Source organism: Larus michahellis, chromosome 7 (assembly GCF_964199755.1).
Source record: "Larus michahellis chromosome 7, bLarMic1.1, whole genome shotgun sequence".
In the NCBI taxonomy this organism is placed as follows: Eukaryota; Metazoa; Chordata; class Aves; order Charadriiformes; family Laridae; genus Larus; species Larus michahellis.
In genome coordinates, this window is record NC_133902.1 from 26,828,468 (window position 1) to 26,847,176 (window position 18,709).

Below are 18,709 nucleotides of genomic sequence, written 5' to 3' on the forward strand. Positions count from 1 at the left end.
TTTGCAATGGCAAACTGGGCTTGGGACTGGAAGCCCAGGCTGGGCTCCCATGGGCTTCTGGCTCTGTTCCCAGTCAGCAGGACCCCAGTGGCTTTTGCTTACACCCCACCTGCAAAACTATGTATCTCTGGCCAGACGGAGAAGACAATAGATCTGATTCTGTAATTAAACATAATCACAATTACTCATTTAGTAAGTGATGTGCAAACCAGAATATACTGCTGTTCACTTTCCCATTAGCATACTGCTTGCGAAGTAATAAGAATAAACCAGCTTCACACCCCTACCTCCCCCCCAACCCCTGTACCCTCATGTCTTGGTCCTTTCTGTGGCTGGCCCCTTCTCCTCCTCTACTCGCCTTCTCCAAGAGATTTAAACCTTTGCCTCTCTCTCTGCTGCCCCATTTCCATGCTGCTGGAGCAGGGGAGCTGGAGCTCTTAGGATGATGAACACTTGAACACCTCTAGTTGCAAACACACACGCTTGCATTTCAAGCAAGTGAGAAAGAACCATAAGCAAAATGAAAACTGTCTGGGGGAAAAAGTATTACAACATACTGAGACAGCTGAAACTTTAACACAATGCTTATTTAGTCAAGCTTTCATGATACTTAAAAAGGAAAATAGTCAGGATTGATTCTGCTTGTGCAACGCCGAAGCAAGCCCGGTATTTGTGTTTGCACAATTTCTGATATGCCATTCCGGACAGTGCAAAACAAGCCTCTCGGCAGATCTATTTCTGGATGCTAGCTTGGCTCCAGATTTTGGCTGCCTCCCATTTCTCATGATGAAGCCTATCAAATGCCCCAAGAATTGCTTATGTTTCCAGGTGAAGGAAAGGTTACATCCTGCCGTTCCTGGAATCCTGAAATTCCTCTACACACCATACGCGCTGCAAGTGCATTATGTTTTGTTAAACTTATCAGTTAAAGGCACTGAAATAACTCACAGCACGTTAAATTTAGATCACTTCTAAAAAGGAAAAGAGCTAAGCAAGTCTAATTCAGCTTGCCCAGTGCCCTTTCCTTCAATGCTGGAGGCTGTCCACTGGTCTCGATTTAAAAGGTGGGTTTTGGTTTTGGCATTTGGGGTTGGGGGGGTGTGTGGTATTTTTTAAGTGCCTGCAGATTGTATCAGAAAATCAGTTAATAAAATCTGTCTTAAAGCTACATTAATCAAGTGGAGACAAAGACTCAGCATGCTGCAGACTAGTTCAAATAAGAGAGGATTTTTTAAAGGAGACAAAAATAAACATAGTAGCATAACATGTTATATTCACCAGCATTTGTTACCCATTTTAGTGGGGAAAAGTCTGCCACAGACAGCATGATAAGATTTGTTGGAAGATCTACAAAGATTGAGGATAATCGATCTAATGGTATCCTGAATTTTTCTTGTCCTCTTGAATTTGTTTGTTCAAAGTTTCTTGGGGTTTTGTCTTACTGTGTATTGTGTAATATCTCACAGCAGACACATCAATGACACCATTAAATAACAGTCAGAAGATTGTAATGGCAGTACCAAAAAAAGGATCCAATTCTTTTTATACATTCCCAGCAGCGAGTGCTGCACTAAAAATCCATTTGAGTACTGCTTGTCACATTGGTATTTTGATTCCCAGAGCTTTTGCCCCTTTTTCCCCCCACCTTTTTTTTTTTTTTTTTTTTTACCTCCCCCTAGTCCATCTATCATCTAGGCAGGAGCAGGGAAGAAGGCCTGGCACCAAGGCAGTGTTTCTAAACAAGAAGATAGCAGAGAGTAAAAGCCCTGGGGGCACAAATTCCTGCTGGTATAAATCATTTTAAGTGAACTCCCAAGCGAGAGGTGCTGTGCCACCTCATACCACCTGCTTTCCCCACCAGAAGCACAGCCGAGAGGTGGCCAGGCAGCACGAGGTTATGAACCTCAAGAGAAATAAAACAGCTGGCAGAAGGGGAGAGCAATAGTGACCCTGGTGACAGGTCTCTTCCTGCTACAGATTTTGAGAATAAAGCAGTTAGGGAAGAAGCTCACTTGAAAAACATCAACCCTACTGAAATCTTCATTTCTGGCTCGCTTGTCTTCAAACACATTTCAAGCACAACAGCAATTTTTTTTTTTTTTGACCAATTGCATAGGTGTTGAATTCCACAAGGAAAAAAAAAGACAATTAAAACCTGCATGCAGCGGGGAATGCTCTGGGGAACAAACAGGTTCACGCTAGCTGCAGCTGTCCACCTAAACTGACACGTCTCCTCTGTTCAGTGGCCCCACATCTTCTGGAGACCACTGACATCCTGCCTTCACCCGACTCTAACGAGCAGCAATGGCAAACAAGTAGAAAAAAAAAAAAGAAAAAAAAAAAGGAGAGAAACGGAAATGTTGCAAGTTTATCTTCCTTCAGTTTATCACTTATGAAATCATGACTTACCCCTCTCTTCCTTGCTGAGGTAAGCATGAGCAAGGACCTCTACACACAGCACTGCTGGTTTAAGCAACCTTTTCATATTCCCCCTTCAGTGCAGCAGCACAGCGAGATCTGCCTTTCATCTGGCATCCTGGACACTCAACGGTACAGGGTAATAGTCCAGTGAATCTCTATCTGTGCTGTAATTAAGGGCTATATCTGATATACACAGCGTTCACTGATACTCATCATACACTCTAATAAAAATCCTTTCATTTTAGAAAATTAATCCTGATTTAGAGAACTATAAAGTGGCATCTGATCCTGTATGATGTTACTCAGTAAGATTAGGACTTCCGCTGGTTAATGGGGTCTGTTTTATATTAATGTACACACAAAGAAGCAGCTATGAAACAGAGAATGCCCTAATAAATTTCAGATACTTCTGAACTACAAGCAACTACAAGGACATTTGAGGGCAGGATCAGAATTTACAACCACCTCGACACACTACACAAACAACTGGTCTGGAGGGAGAGGAGGACACTGTTCAGTACGGAGGAGAACCCAGCATGCCTGTTAGCAAGAAATCCAACGTTATTACATGGCAGTTTTGTGTAAGAAAGAATTTGGGACTGCAGTTTACTAACTGAATGTAACTGAACAATGTTATGAAAGAGGAGGAGACCTTAAAATAGGAATACGGCTTGCAAAACACACAGTAGTCCTTCCATGCTGCTCAGTGCTGCTTAGGCTGCGACTGCAGTGAGACATTTACTTTAGGGCACCACTTGACTTGAAAACCAAAACAGAGCTGTAAAACATGATTTACAGGGAAAATCTAAACAGATCACAGCTATTCAGCCTACACAGAAGAAAATTTAAAGGGAACATGAGAACAATTTGCAATACGTAAAAGGTCGTTACTAAAAGAAATCATCTGTTTTCCACATCCAAGACATCCAGAGCTTGAATGGCTGCTCACAAGGAGGATGCATTTCTGCTCCATTAAAGGCAACACAAACCAGGACATTGGTTACTAATTCGGATGAGTTACAAACAGTGAACTGCAGAAGACCGTAATTTCAAAAACAGAACTAGACCAATGATCACTGAAACTCAAAGGGATTCTTTTCTGCAGGCTTCAGTAGGCAAGGGATTGAACATAGGAAAGCAAAAGAGCCCAAACAAAATTCACACCGCGCTTACATAAATACAAAGCTTAATGCAAAAAAGGGTAAGTTACAGCACACTGCACTTCCAATAAAAAGCTGAGAACATGCATTTTCTAGCATTTCAGCTGGGTATTACACCATAAAAGGGGCAATTACTTAAAGAGTGTGTCACATGGTGCTACAGAAATTTCTACAGAAATCAATAAAAATATATATATTTCCAAAAGTTCAAGGGAAGTCTAGTGCCTTTGGGTAGAAACACACTAACGTGTAGCATGACCCCAGCAGAACTTTCAGACCCCGTTTCGTTCACTCGTCAGGAGGCAATTACAGGTATGGTTTTCTTCACATGAGTTCACACGCTGAGTTTCTGTTAAGGATGGCTGTATTTTGCACTGACAATCTCACATGTTCCTGAATCTCATCTTAGCAGTGATCTGCAACACTTCCAAGGTCCTGCTGTCACGGGTGTCTAAACCCAGACAGTAGCAAACCTCTGGGGTCATGAAAGCGACATATGGGAGGGAACAAGACATCTTAGGGTCTTGAGCAAAATCTGAAACATCTGACTTGCTCAGTCTTACCATCATATTATGGGTGGATCTCGCTTGGGTTCAAGTAACTTCCCCTTGTGTTGCACATCACACGCAAAGCCTCCCCACCGCCTGTCTCCTAAGGACTGCAATGCAGCTCATTCCCCTGGTGAATGAGCGCCATCCCAACAGCCGTCTTCCTGCCAGCTCCAGAAAAACTCAGAAAACCTCCTAACTTACTTTCTTATGCATAGCAGGTGTCAAATATACTTTAAAAGACATTAAACACTAATGTTTATGTTTCCTGATTTTTCTTAGAGGATCATGGAGCTCTCGGTGCTCTTGAAGCGAACTGTGGTCAGTTATTACTGTTTTCGTAAAATAAAAAATCCTTTGCAGATTTTAGTCTCTGGCATTCGCCTTCTGCATAGCTAGTATAAAATTCAGATTAAAAATGTTTAGCTACCGAGGCTGATGACAGTGTTATTTCCATTAATAGCAGAGTAACTATGTGTGAACATGCAGATCAGTCCATAACAGCATTTCATCTCTTTCTTTGCATTAGGCATGCTACAGTTGGCATGGAGCTCTGCTCAACAACCAAAGCAGATGTTTTACCTCTATTTTGAATCTGGAACAGATTAACGAAGTCAGCTTGATTCAACATATCCTGATAATATCCTCGTACTCGTCATCAACCAAACTACTGAAGCTGACAGGAAAAAAAAATAAAAATCAAGCTTTGCCAATGAATGCAATGTCAAGTAGCCAGGTCGAAGAAATGAAACAGAAATTTAAAAAGGTTTCAAAATTGGCTTCGCTTCAGAAACCAGTTCAGGATGTTCCAAGCATAATGCATCTGACTGTGACAAACTCAGCAGCTTCAAAGTGACTTCGTACAGACTCAAATTAAACCGAAAGATGAGCCTGAGAGCTTTAATGAGCTATTACACTCTTTCTTACAAGTCACCATGACAAGTTATGAACACCTTTGTCTGGATACCCTCTGGAAAGGCTGCAAGATGGCCCTGGGACTACTGTCGCAGATATGGGAGTCAGTGTGAATCTTCCTTTCATCACACACAATCCCATGCATTAAATACATCTCCATATTTGAGCAAAATTAGTCTTGAATGAGAAACATCAGCCAGAAGTATAAGTGTATGCATTCTCATCAGCTGAGGAAGCCGGATACACCACTTCTTCCTCCTTCTACCTCTCCTCAAGGAGCTTCCAGCCACAGTCACAGCGCTGAAACCCTTCAACACCAGGAAGGGAGGCGAGAAAGGGTCTCAGCGCCCCAGCTCCTGACACGGCTAACTCATTTTGTACACGCAACGCTCTCTTCACCATCACTTCCAGTTCCTGCCAGACAAGCCAAGTGGCAAGGCCTGCAGTCAGACACAGCCCAGCTATGCTGGAGACCCTCTCTCTGTCCATATCACATCTAGACACATTGACTCCCTCTGGCCTGGCATAATCATTGCCCAAACGGGGCTTTCTTTTGTGGAGACAAAGGCTCGGTGTGGGGGTGCTCAGCCACAGAGTGACCATCCCGGAGAGGTCAAGACAAGCCCCACTTGTTTCCGAACAGAGGCTCATAGAAGCCAGCTTGCAACAGAGGAGGGCAAAGAGTCATCAAGTGAACAAAAGGGAACACACGAGAGGGAAAGAGTGCGGTCCACTTCCATTGCCCCTCTGCAACACAAAGTGCTCAGGCCAGCCAGAAAGAGGAGAGGGAAACAAAAAGGAAAAAAAAAAAAGCCAGTTTTTACAAAACCCTTTTTAGTCCCAAATTGCAGGTGCCATCTGTAATCCAAGGCGCATTTTTTATTTTGCTAGAGAGGCCCATAGCTTATTAAAACTGAAAGAAAGTTTAATTAGACTTGCATAGCCTAACACTTCAGCCTCTCATTTTCTGTGAACCGTTCCACTTCAGCAGTGTAGAACTTACTATTCTGCGTTGTTCTGTCATGCATCACAAGTCTGATGCCAAAAAGAAATGCTTACAGAAAGGAATACTTTAGGGTTTGAAAAAAAAAAAAAGTGTTATTTTTCTCAAACAGAGGTTTCATATTGTTACAACAAATCTATATCTTGGAGTCTCAAAAGACTACAGATCACAATCTCCTCTCCAGTTCTTTTGTAAATATTCCTGTATTACTCTTGTCAAAATTAGCCCAGTAAATACGCGCCCTTACTACAAAACAAAAAGCAAGCCGTCACCACTTAATCAGCTAATGCATGTGAGAGCTTGTTGTCAAGGCAGAGGCAATGTGCTTTACATTCACTTTTGGCTGTGCCGGTAAGCAGGGCATTCTTCTCAGCCTCTCTCTAATGACAACAGCAGAAAGAGCTGGAGACAGCTTGATCAATTGCCTAATGAGATAAGGAAAGCTGAATTACAGTAACCTAGCTAAACGATAAAACCAAAACAAACCAGAGGATTTCCTGATCCAGTCTGACTACCATTCTTTTAGGATTCCTTGGCCACTCGCTCTGGCCACACCACCGCACGTTCCTGAGGTATTTGAGCATTTCCTTTCAACAGGGAGCTCTTCAAGTCATTTTGCCCATCAGAGAAGAGGATGTTTGAGGAAGACCATGGGGAACACGTCTGCACTGCCACTAGTTACCCCAGATGCCTTCTTTGGAAAGAAGGTGTCCTTCTGGGATCATGCCATGGGAGATGAACCCCCTACATGAACTCAAGAAGAAGGAAGTGTTGACATTACAGTTTCCCTTCTAAATCCCATGTAAATGTCAAACCAAAGTCAGTGGAACCAAATTAGTCATAATCTCCATTCATTTTCATAGTTCTTTACAAGTGACTCAAGAAAAGCATCAGTAGCTAGTGAGATCTGAGAGCATCTAAGCTAGGCCCAGACTTAGCTCTTCACTTGCTCAACCCTTTTTCAAAGAACTGGTTTGGTAAACCACTGTCCTATTTTTTGTTGTCTGGTTTGTCCATTCTCAGGCCACCCTGCTGCTCTGCCAAACAAAGCAAATCTCTCTGCATCTCACAGCCGCCTCCTCTCAGTTCTTGTGAAGCTCTCACCTGCTTTTTATGGTGATGATCATAATTCAAGACCTGCATGCTCCTTCTCTGATGTCTTGTTTACACTGGTACATGTAGCTCACCACTCATTGGCTACCCAACACTTCAGAAGAGTATGTAGGAAAGCACAGTCTTGCTGTGTCACAGACCTTAGATTTTCAGGATAGGACAAACAAAATGCATTGAAGGTCCACCTAACTCTGTTTGCATTCAAGTTGATGGCAAAACCTTTCAAACTATGCCAAGAGACTGACAGCAATGCTTGGTGCTTTTAAAAAGTCAACCCTCAACTTATGAAGCTGTACGATCTTTTGGAGGGATGGGAAAGGTTTCAGAGGAGTGGGAAAGGTTGTGCCATCTCACCATCTTAAATCACCACAGTTGCAAGGAGTTAAAAAAAAAATTAAAAAAGGAAAGAAAAAAAAGGAAGCAGCCTGTTCTCGAAGGTCTGCCCAACAGCTTTCACTCAGAGTTTTGCACAGGGAAGCACAGGACTCTTCTGCTTGCAGCCACTTCACACAGGCTCTAGATTCCCCTCTCCTCTGGGGCCAGATGAGTAGGATGACAGTTTCTCTACACTATCTACAAGGTCTCATCGGTCAACTGAAACCACACTGTAAATGAGACTTGCCTAAGGGGAATTCAGTCCCAATGCACTGAGCTAAAATGATGGTTGGCAGAGAGCTTTAAGCCATGGGAATATGACGATGTTAGCAAAAAAGGTGGATGTACCCTTCTCCATCACAGCGAGATGCTTGTACAGATGTTTTCAGGCTGTTTAAACAGAGGCAGAATCTTGAGGCAGTAACTAGAGAGAGAGGAGGGAAAAGCAGAAAAGTCTTCCTGGTGAGAACAAGCCACGCACAGCATCCTGCCCTCTTGCTTTGGACTAGCCAGCTCTGTGGTCTAGACTTCAGATCTGACTGGACCAAAACGGGGACTGTACTGGTCCGGCTCCTCCAGGCCTCAACAGGAGGGAGCTGTCCTGCTACATCCTTTAAGCGAGGCAAACTGGATTTTCAGTGGTCTCATTTACAATCTAATTCAGACTTCTAACTTGTAAGATGGACATCTTGTAAAATTTAGAAGGTGAAATCCATACAACCATAAACAGCAGAGTAAAACACAGGAAATCTCTCATCCTTCTCCATGCCATAGCAGAATGTAGACCATGGGGGCAGACTGCATGTTTCTAACGTATTTTAGCTCCACTTCCCCTGTTCCCTGAAGCTCTTTGGGTCCTAGAGGCATTTTAAATATTTCTCACTTGAATTTTATTTCTGTCTCTACAGGAGGGGAGAAAAAAAAAAAAGGAAGAAAAACCCAGCTCCGAGTCATATTAAATATTTGAATAGATTTCTGCAAACCAAGAACAAGACATTTCTAATCTAGGTCATCTTATAAAGATATCACAGTGTCACTGTGCTAAATTTCTCTCCGAGACTGAGCTGCCACTAGCTAACTTGCTGCGCTGACACAGATTCTGAGAAAAGCCTCAGGAAATACTTTAGGCAGGTTTCTGTGAAGAAAGAAAAAACACAAATCACATTTCTAAATGCCTGCACCCAACTCCACCAGCCCACTCTGTTTTAGATAATGGCAGTACCACACAACACAGCTTGCTCTTGTAGGAAGTAGCAACTGATTACATGCTAGTCTTTTTGCCATTTTTCACTGGAGGGCTATCTGGCTCTAGCGTTCATTCAGCTTGCTGTATCAAAAGAGCAAAAGTTGGCTGCAACACACTCTGAGTTTGCTAAGCAGTGTTTAATAGAGATAAGGGGGGGAAGTAAATCACAGTTGGACGTCAGTACTCAGCCTCCGGCCATACTCGACTCAGGCTGGGTATGTGGAGTTACGCTCAATCCCAAATCAACATAGCCTTTGCTGTGCAAATCCTGCATCTTTCCATCTTCGCAACCACCTAAGTCTTTCTTATTGACCAAGTTCAGCTCCTTTCTCTTTCACTCCTGTCAATTAATGTCAAACTGATCCTTCCTGCTGAGCTTCCTGAAGGCTAGGATAGCACGGGAGAGTAAGAGGCCTGGAGAGCTATGATTTTGCAGAGAAGAATCATGACTGCTAACCACACAGCAGCGACAAACACTGGAGAGCAAAGAGGAATAAATACTGTGTTCTCCCTCATTTGCTACAAGCATGAGAGCTTGTATTCACACATAAAAGCTCTCTGATGACCACCACCCATATCCTCTGGAGCTTCCCTCCTGGCTGCATTCGCAGATACAGACTCCAGCTTTCCAGAGCAATGCCACTTGAAAAAAGTCATTCTTTGTATATGATAGAGCAGAAGTAACTGGAGAAACAAAAGGTGAACTACCTGCCCACTGCAACAAGTTCGGCTTTTTTAATTACATATGAAGATTTACATTTGTTTTTTAAAAAGGGCAAAGGTAGAGTAGCTAGATTTAAGGCTACCGCTGAAAACCCAGTCCCAAAATGCAGAGTGTAAGGAAAGCTCACCACGTGTACGGACTCAACTCAGACCTGTCTTGCTCACTGAATGCATCCCCGTTAATTATCAACGTTACATGTGCCAGCAGCACCAGTGCGCGCTGTGACTCAGGACGGACCGCGAGATGCTCTCTTGCTATTATGGTGAAACACAATTCAGTTTTCATGCATTCATGAAGAACTACCACGTACCTCAGCTTAAAAAAAAATAAATTACATGAGCTGTCATGAAGGTGAAGCAGTTCTCCTGGCATGAGCACCATTCACCGCGCTGTCCCCACAAGCCTCTAATGGAAATTTAGAAACAACGTAATGAAAAGGAAATCAAGAAATGTATATATTAAAGATCGCATAGCTTTAAAACAAGAGCAAACCTTTAGAGCTGTCCAGGACAGACTTATGAAAAATATCTATGCTATCAAGCACCCAGAATAATCACTTCAGTTCAAACCACCAGGTATGCACTAATTAAAAAGTCTGTGCTTCTAAAAAGTCAAGAATTATACCCTGAATTAGAGTCCTCAAGTAATGTCTGAAGCTTGCCCCATGACAGTGATGTCTTTGCGCACCTCTGCCAGGAGTTTATTTTAGAGTGTATAATTTGTGCTATTTTTAAAAAAAGGTGGTAAGAAATTTTATTCTCCTGGTCAGAAAACCACTTCTCACATTCATTTCTCCTAATCATTTCTCACAAATATTGCGGCTCAAACACCATCATATGTGCAAAGTGTAATTAAGATGTTCTAGATAAATGAATAAATGATAAGTCTGTTTGCATGATAGGTGGGAAAAAAAAACCTCACTGAACAAGTTGGAGGATCCTGAAGCCTTTCAATGGGTAACTTCGCTGGTTTGTAGCAAATCAGAATTGTGTAACCTAAATTGACTGACAGGTAAATAAAATGCTGCATTTACAAACCTCCACTAAAGTGACACTGACAACTACAATGAAATCCATAAATCAGAAGAAATGGACAGATTAATGCTTCTGCCATTTTTTTCTGCCAAAGCCATGGCGGGTGTCTCAGACACGGTGTTTTATACGCAGCATGTGCTACGGCGGTCAAGCAGAGGAGTCAGGAAGTACTTCTCCCTGAGCCGTCCATCCTGGGGCTTGGCTCACCGAGGCACAGATCCATACTGCTCTTATTTACTTCCACTGTTCATTTTGACAAGTGCCGAAAGTCATACTGATGCCAGTAAATGTCTATGCTGTTGCCTCCAAACTAAACAAAGCACTCATTGCACTTTGTGAGCAGAGTTAGACAAGTAGCAGGAGACTGTCAGAACTGCACATGGCAAAAAAATACAGCTACTGAGTATATCAAATTTGCAGGTACTCTAAAATCATCTCCTAGCACCAAAAATGACTCATGACTGGTTTCTCCCTGGGCCTTCTTGTCACAGACCTAGTGGCCAGGACTAGTGAGTAGGTTTGAATACCCACTGCATACTCAAGATCTCCCTTCTACTAGTTCAACATCTCAGCTGAAGCCGCCTGAAATGACACATTTCCCTTGTCCAAACTGGGGCGCAGAGCCACCAGGCTTAGCAGTTGGAGACAGCAACACTTATTCATCCCACAATCTCAAAGCACTTCATAAGGGTGGATCCCAACTTCCCAGACTAAGAAACAAGCACAGAAAAGCACATGTAAAATTGTTATACAACCGATTCTCCTCGCAAGTATTTTCAGGTTTTATGCTTTCAACATTTGCAACGCACTGAAAATATTTCTCCAGTACTTTTTGTTGAGTGACAGCACTATTAAATTTCGTAAGTAAATTGGTATTTATAGAAGAATCAGTGATAAGATCTCTAAATGAACTCCCAGGCACCAGAACAAATGGAATTACAAGAAGCTAGCAAAAAAGGTTTGTGCCCTCCTCTCCACCCTGTTCCACCCAAAAAAGGCATTTATGTGAACAGAGAAACAGGGATTTGTAAGTCTGTATGGCATCACAGTGCTGGGGTCACATCTCCATACCCACCATTAATTCGAAAAGCCGAATTTCAAAATCCTTGCTTATACTTAGTCTCTGACGTGGCTGTTCATTCTCACTCCCAGCAGTTTGCCTTCTCTTACGGAAGCAAGGGGTCAGGCTGTGAACCTCTGTCCCAGCCCCTTCCCAAGGTAGGTACCACAAAATCAAGCTAGGACTGTATGAAAAATGCCACCTAGCTCTGAATCTGGTTGCAAAAACAAAGATGCATATGTACATAGAATCATAGAATGGTTTGGGTTGGACGGGACCTTAAAGATCATTCAGTTCCACCCCCCCTGCCATGGGCAGGGACACCTCCCACTAGACCAGGCTGCTCACAGCCCCATCCAGCCTGGCCTTGAACACCTCCAGGGATGGGGCATCCACAGCTTCCCTGGGCAACCTGTTCCAGTGTCTCACCACCCTCACAGTAAGGAATTTCTTCCTAATATCTTATCTAAATCTACCCGCTTTCAGTTTTAAATGATTACCCCTCGTCCTATCATTACACTTCGTGATAAAGAGCTCCCCCCCATCTTTCCTGTAGGCCCCCTTCAGGTACCAGAAGGCTGCTATAAGGTCTCCCCGGAGCCTTCTCTTCTCCAGGCTGAACAGCCCCAACTCTCTCAGCCTGTCCTCATAGCAGAGGTGCTCCAGCCCTCTCCTTAAAGGCCATCCATCAGAACAACAACTGGGCACAAAGATTTCCAGAGGGAAACCACGTTAAGTGACTGAAAAAACACATTCATATTAATGAAGAGCCCAGGAGAGGGGAGTTTCACAGCTCGGGCCCTGTGGATGCGGTGGAGCAGGTGGAGGAGGGACACAGAGCACCAAGCTGCTCAGGCCTCTCATCCCCCATGGACACGGAGCATCCCGGTTACGTCAGAGGAACTCGTGGGAGTTGAGTGCCCAGCTGTGCTAATCACAGCTAATCGAAAGCCAGGAGAGAAGACCTGGGCACTGAGGAAACATAAAGATGAATCGCTTTAGGGAATCTTTTTGCACACTTGGTTCCCACTGCCAACATAACATTTTCTTTCTATTACGCTCAGCTGGACTCCTTAGACACCACTGCTCAATCCCACACTGGCCTGTGCTTTGAAAACCTAGCCGGAAGGAAAGCTGAGCGGCACAGGGACTCGTCCTCCCTTCCTTCCTAATCCAACAGCCATTAGTCAGGAATTAGTCCCAAGGAAAGGAACCAGATGAGTGATTGTTCACTTTTGTGCGCGCCGCTGTCTCATATCACACCAGAAATCCCGCCAACGCCCTCAGTCACACAGATGGCACAATAATTAATGTACTGCTAGGGGGAACACTATCCTCCCACCCCTTCTCCTCTTGGGATTGGTTCAGAAATCAAAGCAGAGTGCAGAGAAGGTCTGCATCCCCAACACCCACACTTCACAGGGTCTATCACTTCGGTACCAATTACCATGGCTGTCAGCTGCCCAATACTCCAAGAGGACAAAATACATCCCTTATCTAACCAGACAGCATCACGTCAGAGAAATAACCAACCATTTCTCTGGCCCACAGCACAAGGAAGGAGGGAAGGAGGGAGGGAAGGAAGGAGGGAGGGAAGGAAGGAGGGAGGGAAGGAAGGAGGGAGGGAAGGAAGGAGGGAGGGAAGGAAGGAGGGAGGGAAGGAAGGAGGGAGGGAAGGAAGGAAGGAGGGAAGGAAGGAAGGAGGGAAGGAAGGAAGGAGGGAAGGAAGGAAGGAGGGAAGGAAGGAGGGAAGGAGGGAGGGAAGGAGGGAGGGAAGGAGGGAGGGAAGGAGGGAGGGAAGGAGGGAGGGAAGGAGGGAGGGAAGGAGGGAGGGAAGGAGGGAAGGAAGGAGGGAAGGAAGGAGGGAAGGGAGGAGGGAAGGGAGGAAGGGAGGAAGGGAGGAAGGGAGGGAGGGAGGGAGGGAGGGAGGGAGGGAGGGAAAGGAGTAGGTAATTTTACTGTGCTATAGATACAGAAGATAGATGAAAAGCACTTTGTGGAAAGTATAAAGCAAAAAGCAAGAGATATACATTGATTTTAATTTCCTGAAATGTTTAACCATAGGTTGTTTTTTGCAACCGTATCTCACAGAGCTGGCTAAACCCATTGCCAGCCATGGATTCAGCAGTATTTCCAGGTTCACAGTGTAATTCTGGAAGCACTACATCCTACACGCGGTTCAGTCACCAAGACGTCTGCCCAACACGAGACTCTGGCTGGAAGCACCATTGCACTGATGCGGCCCGTCCCCAAAAGCGATCCCAAGCAGAGGGGATCTCTCCGCAGCCTCCCTCTGACACGGGATTCACTGGTAAAGTCCCTTGGTAGGAAAAGAAGGGTTAATTAATCTCTTTAAAGAACTATAATTAGTCTGACAGGAAAGTCAATTCTGTCTTCCTGATCCAGGGACAGCGAGTGCCAAGAAGTCTGAAGAGGCGTGCGGGGAGGGCAGACACACGCAGCCTTCAAAGGCAAGCCCCAGTCCAGCCCCGCTACCTTCCATGGAACCAAGCACCATGTTTGCCTGCCTGCTCTGACCCCTGAATTTATACGGGGGACACAGGTTGTTTTCTCTTTAGCAATTTTGCTTATAAAGTATAATGCTTCACTGGTTTTTGTTTGCTTTGTTTTAAAAATCAGACTAGGAAACACAAACTGTGCCATACCCAACTCCTGCACCAGTGCTGCTTGAATTTCAAATGCAGATGATTCTTTTTTTTTTTTCTTTTTTCAAAGACCAAGCAAATCTAGTATAACACAATTACAGTAAGTGGACTCTAAATAAGACCTTCGGAAATTACCAGTTCCTGTAGTTGATATATGCAGCTTGCTTGTAGATCTAGTTGAATAACACATTAAAATGCAATACTGGATGAGTTTTACAACACTTTTTTTCCCCGGTGTAAATTTAATTTCATTTATCAGTTCAGCCTCAAGTCAGGAGTTCAATAGTTAGTTCCTATATTTAATTACGTTTTCTTCTCATCATGGCGTTTTCCAGATAAATGTTTAATCAGGGTGTTCACTGTAATATAAAAATTACTAGAGTGAAAAGAATGAAGTAATAATGTCCTCGTCCTTATACGTAACATCATATGTTAAATTCTAGAAGGTTGATTAAAAAAGGGCAAAGATGTCACTGAATGAAGAACCTGCTAATAAGCCCTCAAGGAGAAAGTGAGCTAAGTAGTGGTAAAAATTAACCACCAGAATACGAAACTATCATACCTTTTAGAGAGTATCAGGGACCCATTCATGCTTCAATAAGATGCAATGAAAGCAAAATATAAATTTAAGTTCAGTGCATCCTGATCGAATCCATGCTATACCAGTGACAACAATTCCACTGCCAAAAATGCAGCACGAATTTTTCTACGTAAATAACGTGCCAGGTTTGGAGGCAGAATCAGCAGCCCACAGAACAGCATTACCAGAACCATCACCTGCTCTATCACTTGCGCACCAGGCCAGAGACTAGAAGTCTAGTCTGTGTTATTCCAGTAAAAAAATCTATGTATGTGTCCTGCTACAAATACATCATGACCCCAAACCCTCCTATTTCACAAAAGTGCAAGGAAGGACTAATGCTTATTTTTGACAATGTCTATGGGGAACATGCGCAATAAGCGTTGATACCACTCTCATCAGTGTTACCCACTTTTCACTTTATCTTTGCCCACAATGCATCACTTTGTTTTCCATGATTAATCAAAATAAAACTTGCAATGAACCAAACATTTCAGTTACTAGAAAACAGGCAAATTTACTGTAAAACCTGCTGCATAAGAAGTTATAAATTTCCTACATATTTCTAGGTAGTTCTTCCTGGCTACGACTCTATAATATATATACACACTCTTTCATAGTTCTGTCTGGTTTGCAGTCCTGTTTTTTTTACCTCTTCTTTGTTGTGGACACTGATGAGGCCATTTCTTCCTGCAGAAATTACTCATTTTTAATGGGTACCATCAGTCTTCTGTTACTGTCTTTGCTTATTGTGAGTAAACCAAACATCTAACTCTTCTTTTTTCTAAATCATGTAAAGACATGTTGTTTGTCAAACCCTATCTACGGAGGAAGTTTCTTTCTGAACTAGGCAGGAGGTAACTGCTTTGCTTCATAAAGTGTGAATTGTTACTGTGATTTTTCAGCATTTTTTTAATTTTCTGTTAAATAGTTTTTTGACATTTAAACTTGATGCAGCCACATAAATCTTCTGAAAATATATAACATTTACTGGATTTTTAGACAGGCTTTCTTTTTAGGAAACTGAAAGGTTTTTCTTATCCATCAACATCCTTCATTCATACCATGAAGAATGCATGGTTTCAATTCTTTCTGCCTGTCTTCCGTGCCTCCCAGAAGTTAAAGCAGGGACAGCAGAACAAGGCATATGTCACATCTGCGACCTCTCAGCCACCAGCAGCACAGCACAGCTGGCTGTCCTGGGGGCACAGCTGGCTGGCACAGCTGGCTGTACTGGGAGAAGGGACAGTCCTGCTCCCCCTCAACCCTGCTCTGGCCACCAGCTCCCCTATAGACGCTTCTGGCACTCATGCCGAACGCAACAAACAACTCTGGGGAGCTGAATCCTACTCTCCAAGAGGTGGTGAGTATTTTTCTGCTGGTGTCAGGGTCTCAGAAGCTCAATGAGCAGCCTGGCGAACGCCAGCACTAGTGCACAGGACAAGACAGGAGTGCATGGCAAGAAGCACACAACAGTCCTGGACCATCCCTTCCAGCCAGCCAGCGCATCAGTTCACTGCTAACGTGAAACCTTGATGGCACTTCAGTCGGGCCGTGCCAGCAGGGACAAGTTTTGGCTAGTGCAACAACAGCACCAGCACGCCATCCATTCTGTTCTCACTGATCTTGGGACAAAAACTTGGGACAGAAAAGCGTTTAAGATGAGTATAACAGCCACGAACCCATAGCAGAGAGGGAGGAACTCCTTTTGCTGCAATCAAATTTGACAGAACTTGCCCATCGGAGCCCTTATATACAGGGCCCTTATCCATCTGCAAGAGAGGATTTTTTTATCCTGTCTTGCAAGGGTTCAACCCAGTTAAGATTAGTGGTGAGAAAAACTGAAAAATGTAGAGTGCTTCAAATGCCGCATGCTGGATTGCTGTTAATGCTTTGAAAATCAACACAAAGGAAAAGTGATTCAACTCCACATTTGGAGCTTAGCTTTGCAAAAGTGGAACCACGCTTTAGCCAGGAACCTATAATATTTTCAAAGTCTGAGGTCCAACAGAAAGCAGGTTTAAGACCTCTGCTTTCACAACAAACACTTTAACAACATTTAGTTACTTCAATTGCTTCAAAAAACTGAAAGAACTGACTTATATGAAAGCAAATCATATATAGATTTCTTGTAAAGATTTCCTCATGTACCCGGAGGAGTAAGAGCCCTAAGGATGACTGCTAACCTAGCTCAGGGCTGTCTGCACCTTAGGACAACATCCCTTTTCTTGTGATTCAGCCAGGAGAAGACAAGGCTCTGGGGAGACCTTAGAGCAGCCTTCCAGTACCTAAAGGGGGCCTACAGGAAAAGTGGGGGGGACTCTTTATCAGGGAGTATAGCGATAGGATGAGGGGTAATGGTTTTAAACTGAAAGAGGAGAGATTTAGATTAGATATCAGGAAGAAATTCCTTACTGTGAGGGTGATGAGACACTGGAACAGGTTGCCCAAGGAAGTTGTGGATGCCCCATCCCTGGAAGTGTTCAAGGCCAGGCTGGATGGGGCTGTGAGCAGCCTGGTCTAGTGGGAGGTGTCCCTGCCCATGGCAGGGGGGTTGGAACTAGGTGGTCTTTAAGGTCCCTTCCAACCCAAACCATTCTATGATACTACGATTATCCCATTTTCTTCATTGTCAGCAACTCCCTCACCTTTTGAGATGTCTGAAAAGGTCCAAGGGAAAGAGGTCAGGGGAGAGATGTGCAAACAAAAGTAATCACCCTGAAAGACCAAAGAGCAGCAGTTTAACCCCAAAGGGAAAACACCCAGCGTATATTGCATAAAAGGCAACAACCAACCCTGAGTGACGGTTTATGTTTTCTCCTGCATATAGGCACAGAGTCTGGACAAAATCAACCACGTAAAATGCATTTTTGTTAAGTGGTGGAAATTTGTTTTCACGAAGTAACTAGGAAGGCAGAAGAGAGACGTAATAGGACACTGAGCTCCTCCCTTTCAAAACAGCAGCTTGCATCCAGCCCATATCAATGACAGACAAACCTGTCACATGAGGGTTACTCTGTGATCCGGATCAGCATCCATATTCCTAAAAACAACGTAACTTCATAGAAAATTCAACCCAAAACAGAGCTTAATTCATTAGAAAAGTAAAATATGGAAAATTAAAAACAACTGTGGTGCCGTTTCTGCGTGCCTATGACCAACGCAAATCATGTCTAGGTGCAACCATCTTATGCTTAGGTGACTTTATAGCCCAAGACTGCAGAGCCTACATTGGTCTCACGCACTAATCTCATTTTCAAGAAATCACAATTATTGCTACACAACAGTGCAATCCTTTTAGGTAGCAAGTGAACTTAACCAGATTTTTCCAACATGAATCACCTAAATAAATAACTCAGCAGAGAAGAGAGCAGTAGAACAAGAAGAAATAAGTTTTTATCTACAGGAAAGATGGTTCTTATTTACTCATCCCTTACAAACGCTCTGAGAATATGCTCTGCTGAGCATTAAAATGCTGTAAGACATTGAAGACAATAATCTCTTATGTATGAACCATCCAGCTGAGGGAGAAGGAAAATTATATTCCACATTTAGTATTGCTGATGTGACTGCATAACAAAAACCTCCTAGTCAAGACTGGAAGGATTAGAAAATTTTTCAATGGTTTTGTGGGTTTTTACTTTTAATTTTAGTCTATGCAGCTCATTGAACAAACTAAAATACATCAGCACTAAATCTGGTATGATTTGGTACAACTGGTGTGACTTTGTCTATAATAGGAGACAGACAAAAAAAAAAAATCAGAAAAACCCCACGTGCCTTGGATTGGTTCTGGCATGTTAACAGAAATTTCTAATGTAAGCAGGATATTACGTAAATATTGTAATTCAGATGTGGACATAT

At 43.4% G+C, this 18,709-nt stretch overlaps 1 protein-coding gene across 20 annotated transcripts in view; it reads right to left on the reverse strand.

Annotated features, from left to right (window-relative positions):
* Positions 1–18,709, reverse strand: part of ANKRD44 (ankyrin repeat domain 44) — a 144,997-nt gene that overhangs the window by 87,309 nt on the left and 38,979 nt on the right. For 2 of the 20 annotated variants that reach the window (XM_074594301.1, XM_074594290.1), the window contains exon 1: positions 4,712–4,805. The exons of the other annotated variants lie outside the window; for them this stretch is intronic. The gene's annotated coding sequence lies outside the window, so the exon portion shown is untranslated. Of the gene's footprint in view, positions 1–4,711; positions 4,806–18,709 lie in introns of those variants that run through there. 20 annotated transcript variants of the gene reach the window in all.